Genomic DNA, 6310 nt, shown 5'->3' with positions numbered 1-6310 from the left:
TGAGTACTGGATGTGCTTTGGGAAGGTTTAAAGTAACAAACTCATATCTGATAAACGTATAAGGCCACGAAACGTGGGCCTTAAGCTGCGTCATTTTTCATCTCAAAAAGATTTGAACATTGACATTAAATGAAAAAATAGCTTAGATCAGCCAATTCAAGGCAACTGAAATCCAATGCCTTTCAAACTATTTCTTACACGTACAATCTCCTTATAGAGGTATGCATGCCAGCATCCCCAAAATGCAAATGATACGATCATACTTGACATGGGACATTTGCTTGGAATTATGTAAATGCTGCGCGAGTGCGTCGTGTGACTACATTCTGTAGCCCACTTTCATGCTGCTGCTGGCATACAGTTGTGTGGTAAACGTTGATAGCAATAGTCATCTTTAAAATTGACCACAGGGAAGTTGAAAAGCAACAAATGGAAATCATTTGTGGAGTTGCGGGACTGTGTTGTTCTGTTTTTGTGGACTGTGGACTTAGATCACAATCGCATGGATAACCCAACATTACGTCCACCTCGATGTCAAGTTCGTGAGAGCGGCCGCGTACCGATTCACGTGCCCATGGCGGGAGGGGGGGGGGGGAGAGTCGCTTTAGGTGCTTGCCACGCGCCTGACTGGGATGGCCTGCGGCCGTTGACACCGGCTACCCCAAAGATCGGGTGACCTGAGAGAGCAGGAAGAACCGTGTCAAGCATTGCGGCACGTGACTTTGGTCGCAACATTCCGCTATTGATCGGAGCCTTGAGCGCCGTGCTGAGCAGCCGCGCCGCCATCGCCACCCTCACACAGTTCGAGACGGCGGGTGGTTCATCACGGCGAGTGCCGCTGCTCAGGCAACCGAAGCGAACAGACGATCGTCCACCGTTTGTGTGCTGGTCGTTTCCACCGGCAAACAGGAGCAGAACCTGAGTGGTTTCGAACCACGGCCACGTGCCTGCCGAAGTCAATGGCTCGCTGTTTGGCTGCCGCGACTGCAATGTTTGTCGAGCCTTAGGTCTTCGACAGCTGAGTAATTGCGGTGCGATTCCGGCTGCCGGCGGCTCCCGGCGCCCAGTTCAGTCCAGTGCCGGGCCGAGCAGGGCTCGATCCGCAGCACGCGCCTCTACAGGGGACGGACACACCGTGGGGCGACTCACTTGACCTCAGGTTGGGGTGTCGGACACCGCCGGACGGTGTGCTTGTATCCCCGAGGACCTAGACGACTAAGATCTCACTACCTCAGGCGGTGTAGTCCCGTTCCTTCTCCAGATAGCCGAGAGAAAGAGCGTCTGACGGTGGTAGGCGGTGAACACCGCTCCTGTCCCAGAGCGCCCGCAGGACGAGCACCTGACGCCGCTGCCGGCAGCAGCGCGAGGAGCAGCACGTTCAGCCGCGGCTTCACTTGGCACCTGACCCGCCCCCGTCCGATATCAACCCGGGGGGACAGCTCGTACGTCACTATGGCGAGGTTGGCCTGGAAGTCGGCTGGTCCTTCTGTGATCTGGCCGGGAGACCCGGATGGCGCCGGGGAGGCGGTCCGGAAGTCCGCCCCAATCACTGGGGCGACTCGAGCCTTCCTCCGTCTGCTGGAGATCGCCGGCATGTCGGGCCGGCCGGGCCGGCTGTGGCGCCTGTACGCCACCGTCCTCTACGGCGTGCAGACCTATTTCTCGTTCGTGATAGTCCGGGGACTTGTGATGCAGGGAATAGCGATGTTGGATGCCGGAAAACCTGTCATCACGGCGATCACGCAGTCGAGCGGCTTCGGAGCCATGTTTGTTTTTGTGTGGCTATCCTTAAGCGCCACATTTGTCTGGGGTCGGGAACGCTTCGCAACTCTGTTTGTGCGCATTCACGCAGACCTGGAAAACATGAAAGAGTTCGGATGGCACAGTGCGAACACGTTTAAGAAAGGCCGAGGAGCAATCGTGCTTTGGTTCGTGTACGTCTTGCTTATCGTTGGCAATATGGTTTCCGCGATGGCCATCAGCAGAGGTTTTTTAACCTGCCGTACCCTGTCGATGGCCTGCATTGGCATAGTCTGGAGAACCTGTAGCAATGCCACGTTCTTTTGCACGTTCGAAATGATTCCTTTTAAGTTCATGCTCGCCACCAACCTTCTGACCACCGGCCTGAAGACAGTGAATCGCGAGCTGAAGCTCATAGCCACTGGCAGCTACCTGCCAACCTGCGCTAGGCTGCGTGGCATCACACTGCTTCAGAAGCGTCTGTCTCTCAGTTTCTCCCGTCTGACCGACGCCATGACCGCCGAACTGATCGTGTCTATGACGTTCGGCATCCTCGCCCACATTTCACTGATTGCAAACATGGTCCATATGACGTTCTTTGGCATGGTCGAGCTCGGAGTCATGACAGTGTACGTGCTTTCCGCCGTCACCACCCTGTCCAGCCCGTGCGAGGCGAGCCAGGAAGTCCTGGATCTGCTCGGAGAGAGCCGGAAGCTGCTGCTGCAGATCGAGTGGGAGAGGCCCGAGCTCGGCAGCGAGGCGGCGCTGGCCCAGAAGATGACCGAGCGCGATCTAGACACCCTTGGCAACGTGGGATTGTTCTGTTTGCGGCGCTCCACCATGCTCAGTATTTGGTCCACCATCCTGACCTACATCATCGTGATGTTGCAGTTCCAGGTCGGAGAGAGGTCATGAGAAACGTCCACCAGAAGCGCATCAAGCGCGATGATGTCAAGCCACCAGGGCAGAGTTCGACTCACAGCAACATGCAGATGTTTCAACGGCTAGCCTTGTTCTGCCCAAACACTTTGGACACCAGCACGATATGTCGCATAGCTTGTCAAATACTGTTAGGACGCCACTCAGTGAAACCTCAGCGCCGTCTGCATGCCTCACTGACCTGGACGACGATCACGTTCTCCGATTTGGTGGCGTGATCGTGAAGGCAGTCTAAAGTATGCGCTTTTTATCTGTTCACAAGTGGGCAAACAGGGGTGTAGTTTCCTTTTCAGTTCGGGGGTCAGTCTCCCCAATTTGGGCCACAGCCTCCCTCCCCCTCTTTAAAGTTAGGAGAAAAAACAAGCCGCAAGCAAGGCTTTGGGCCTAGGCCTCAGCTCTTTCACGGTTCAGTCCTTCCAGCTCAAGTTGCGGAACTACACCCCTGGAGCGAAACATGTAATCCATGTACGTGCGCTGTCTTCTGTCGCCTTGTAATTAGACGGTGGATAATACGTTAATAAATGGTGAATTCAAGAACAAAGAAAGACACCCTCTTTTTCGCTGTCCGGTGTAGTAAGAGAAAGTGTCTTAATGACGCAAGAACTCGCCGCTTTCCAATAAGCTAGTGAAGCAGCACGACGCGAGTGACGCCTTTCAAATACTTCTAAGTAAACGTGTGTGTTCTTGGCTTGATCAGGCGTGGGCCTCTCGGATTTTTTATCCACTTTATTTCAGTATCACGAACATTTTCCATCTTAAAGGAGTTACGTAAGTTGTTAAGTGTATTTGCGAGGAATTGTACGCATACAGATAAGGCAGCTTAAAAAATGAAAAACCGAGTAAGATCGTCAGGCATTTTTGAATTTATTAGAGAAATTGGTTTTGATAAAGGCGTGCAGCCAAATTATGATATCCATGTGATCATTGTCCCGTGTATTATACAAGGAAGAATAGTTACAATGCTGTCTCATCTATATCAGATGGATTCTTCGAGATACTTTCATGGCACGCCATGTTTTCCTATGTTAAAAAGGCTGCTTTTCAAATGATTTGAACCCAGCATTTTCAAAAAGTTTACAACGGACAATATCTACTGCGGTTGTATTTACTTACGGCTGAAGTGTCTTATTCCCGCAAGACGGACAAAGCTGTTTAACAGCACTATCACCACTTGGTCATATGCGACCAACCGGCAATTGCAGTGCCATCCGCGAAGAGCGAGCAAACCCATCTTGCCTTTTTTATTTTTATTTTTGGAAACGGCGGAAGGGTTATGGTAACGTCGGTAGTTAAATTGGCTTTATATCTAAATGTCTTTGGCCATAAAAGGTAGAAGAGCTCGTGTTACATTAAAAAAACAATATAACGCTAACTAAAGCGTTCCTTGAGTAAGTTCCTTGGTAAGTCAGCTGCGCTTGCAACAGTAACCTGGCGTCGTAGGCTTTAGCGCAGGGGATAGCCGTCTCCGGCCACCAACAGCTCCGCGGCCTCGCCACCACGCATGCGCAGAATTTGAGGGGTCGAATCCCAAACATAGCGACCTTTTATTCGCTACCACCGTGACATGGACAGCAGCAGCCATCCTCAAGGTGAAACACCGTTGTTTACTCACATTACTGCTTGTTCATGCCTGAAAGGTGATCAAAATGACCTGACCAGTGCAAAGTTTCGGCGACCCAGGAGTCAGCTGCGCTTGCCAGAGCCATCGGTGGTGATACTAGTCCCCTGTATTCGTCACCGAAGGCATTTGTAACACACCCATCACAAGAGCCAGCCACAGACTGACAAGCGCACCCACCCCTGAAGTGTGTCGGTGAATTACACCTTTTCAGCGGTGTAAGTTTCAGTGCTTGCGTTTGAATTCTATTTGACATAGAATGCGTGTTTTTGTCTTGGCGAATGTTCAGTCGTGAAAAGTTTGGTTTGGATAACAAGCCGACAAAGCTCATATTACACATCGAACCGGGAGGACTAAACAAACAGAACTCGTCCAGGACATCAGACACGTTAGTAACAAACTACCTCGCGTGAAGCATGCCTGGTCGCACCCAGGACCACAACCGCGCACCTGGGATAGAACCGCTGGAGTGATGGCCGCACTGGCTGGTGGGTTTGACGTCCTCGTCTTCTTTCAGCGTACGGAAGGGTGGCGGCATGTTCGGGAACCCCAATTCGCTGCCGGGGCTGGGCAGCAATGGCGGGGCGCCGCGCTTCCAGCAGCGAGCGCCGGCCAACAACTTCTACCAGCCGACCCCAGCGCCCGCCTTGCCTGTGCAGGACGTGGGCAGTGGTGAGTGGGCGGTGGAGTTCGAGCTCTGCCGCCGGATGACGGCAGGGAGGGAGAGGAACACGGGGAGCGGGGAGCGTGCTGTTCTTACAGCGGATGACGGCAGGGAGGGAGAGGAACACGGGGAATGGTGTGTGTGCTGTCCTTGCAGCGGACGTCGGCAGGGAGGTAGAGTAACACGGAGAGCGGGGAGCGTGCTGTCCTTACAGCGGATGTCGGCAGGGAGGGAGAGTAACACGGAGGGCGGAGAGCGTGCTGTCCTTACAGCGGATGTCGGCAGGGAGGGAGAGTAACACGGGAGCCATAAGCGTGCTGTCCTTACAGCGGATGTCGGCAGGGAGGTAGAGGAACACGGAGAGCGGGGAGCGTGCTGTCCTTACAGCGGATGACGGCAAGGAGGGAAAGCAACACGGGGAATGGTGCGTGTGCTGTCCATACAGGGGATGACGGCAGGGAGAGAGAGGAACACGGGGGGCGGGGAGCGTGCTGTCCTTACAGTGGATGACGGCAGGGAGGGAGAGGAACACGGGGAATGGTGCATGTGCTGTCCATACAGCGGATGTCGGCAGGGAGAGAGAGTACCACGGAGGGCGGAGAGCGTGCTATCCTTACAGCGGATGACGGCAGGGAGGGAGAGGAACACGGGGAATGGTGCATGTGCTGTCCATACAGCGGATGTCGGCAGGGAGGAAGAATAACACGGAGAGCGGAGAGCGTGCTGTCCTTACAGCCGATGTCGGCAGGGAGGGAGAGTAACACGGTGAGCGAGGAGGTGGGAGGAGGACATGGCGGTAGAGAAGGCCTACTGTAATCGGCACTTCACTTCTGTCGGCCCACGCTTCGCTGCCGAACTGGTAGCGGGCGGCCCTCATCTTCCATTCAGGCCACCGTGTGTGACCCCTGTCAGTCTAAGGCTGTGTCCTGGGACTTTGCCTGAACTACCGAGGGCTATAAACGAGCTGTTATCATCCTGGGCGGTTGAATTTAATGGCGTAGCACTGCATACCTTACGTGAATATTTCCCTGCTATTGGACCACATTTGTTTCATCTCATCAACACCTCTGTAGCCTTCTGTTTTTCCTCGATTCCTGGAAGGTTGTCTCTGTCATCTCCTTTCACACATCTGACCCCCGTGACATCGCTAGTACCTTCAGATCTATATAGACTTGGTTATGTACTGTTCAAAATATATGAAAAAGTCGTTTGCATGCACCTGTTGCCCCAGCTCGTTATCCATCGTATTTTAGTTCCATCACATTACGCTCACAGACTTATAATATGATATATATATGTATATATATATATATATATAATGATATAATATAATATAATATAATATAAAT

Source organism: Pollicipes pollicipes, unplaced genomic scaffold (genome assembly GCF_011947565.3).
Source record: "Pollicipes pollicipes isolate AB1234 unplaced genomic scaffold, Ppol_2.1 Scaffold_7262;HRSCAF=8765_pilon_pilon_pilon, whole genome shotgun sequence".
In the NCBI taxonomy this organism is placed as follows: domain Eukaryota; kingdom Metazoa; phylum Arthropoda; class Thecostraca; order Pollicipedomorpha; family Pollicipedidae; genus Pollicipes; species Pollicipes pollicipes.
This window is presented reverse-complemented; position numbering follows the sequence as displayed.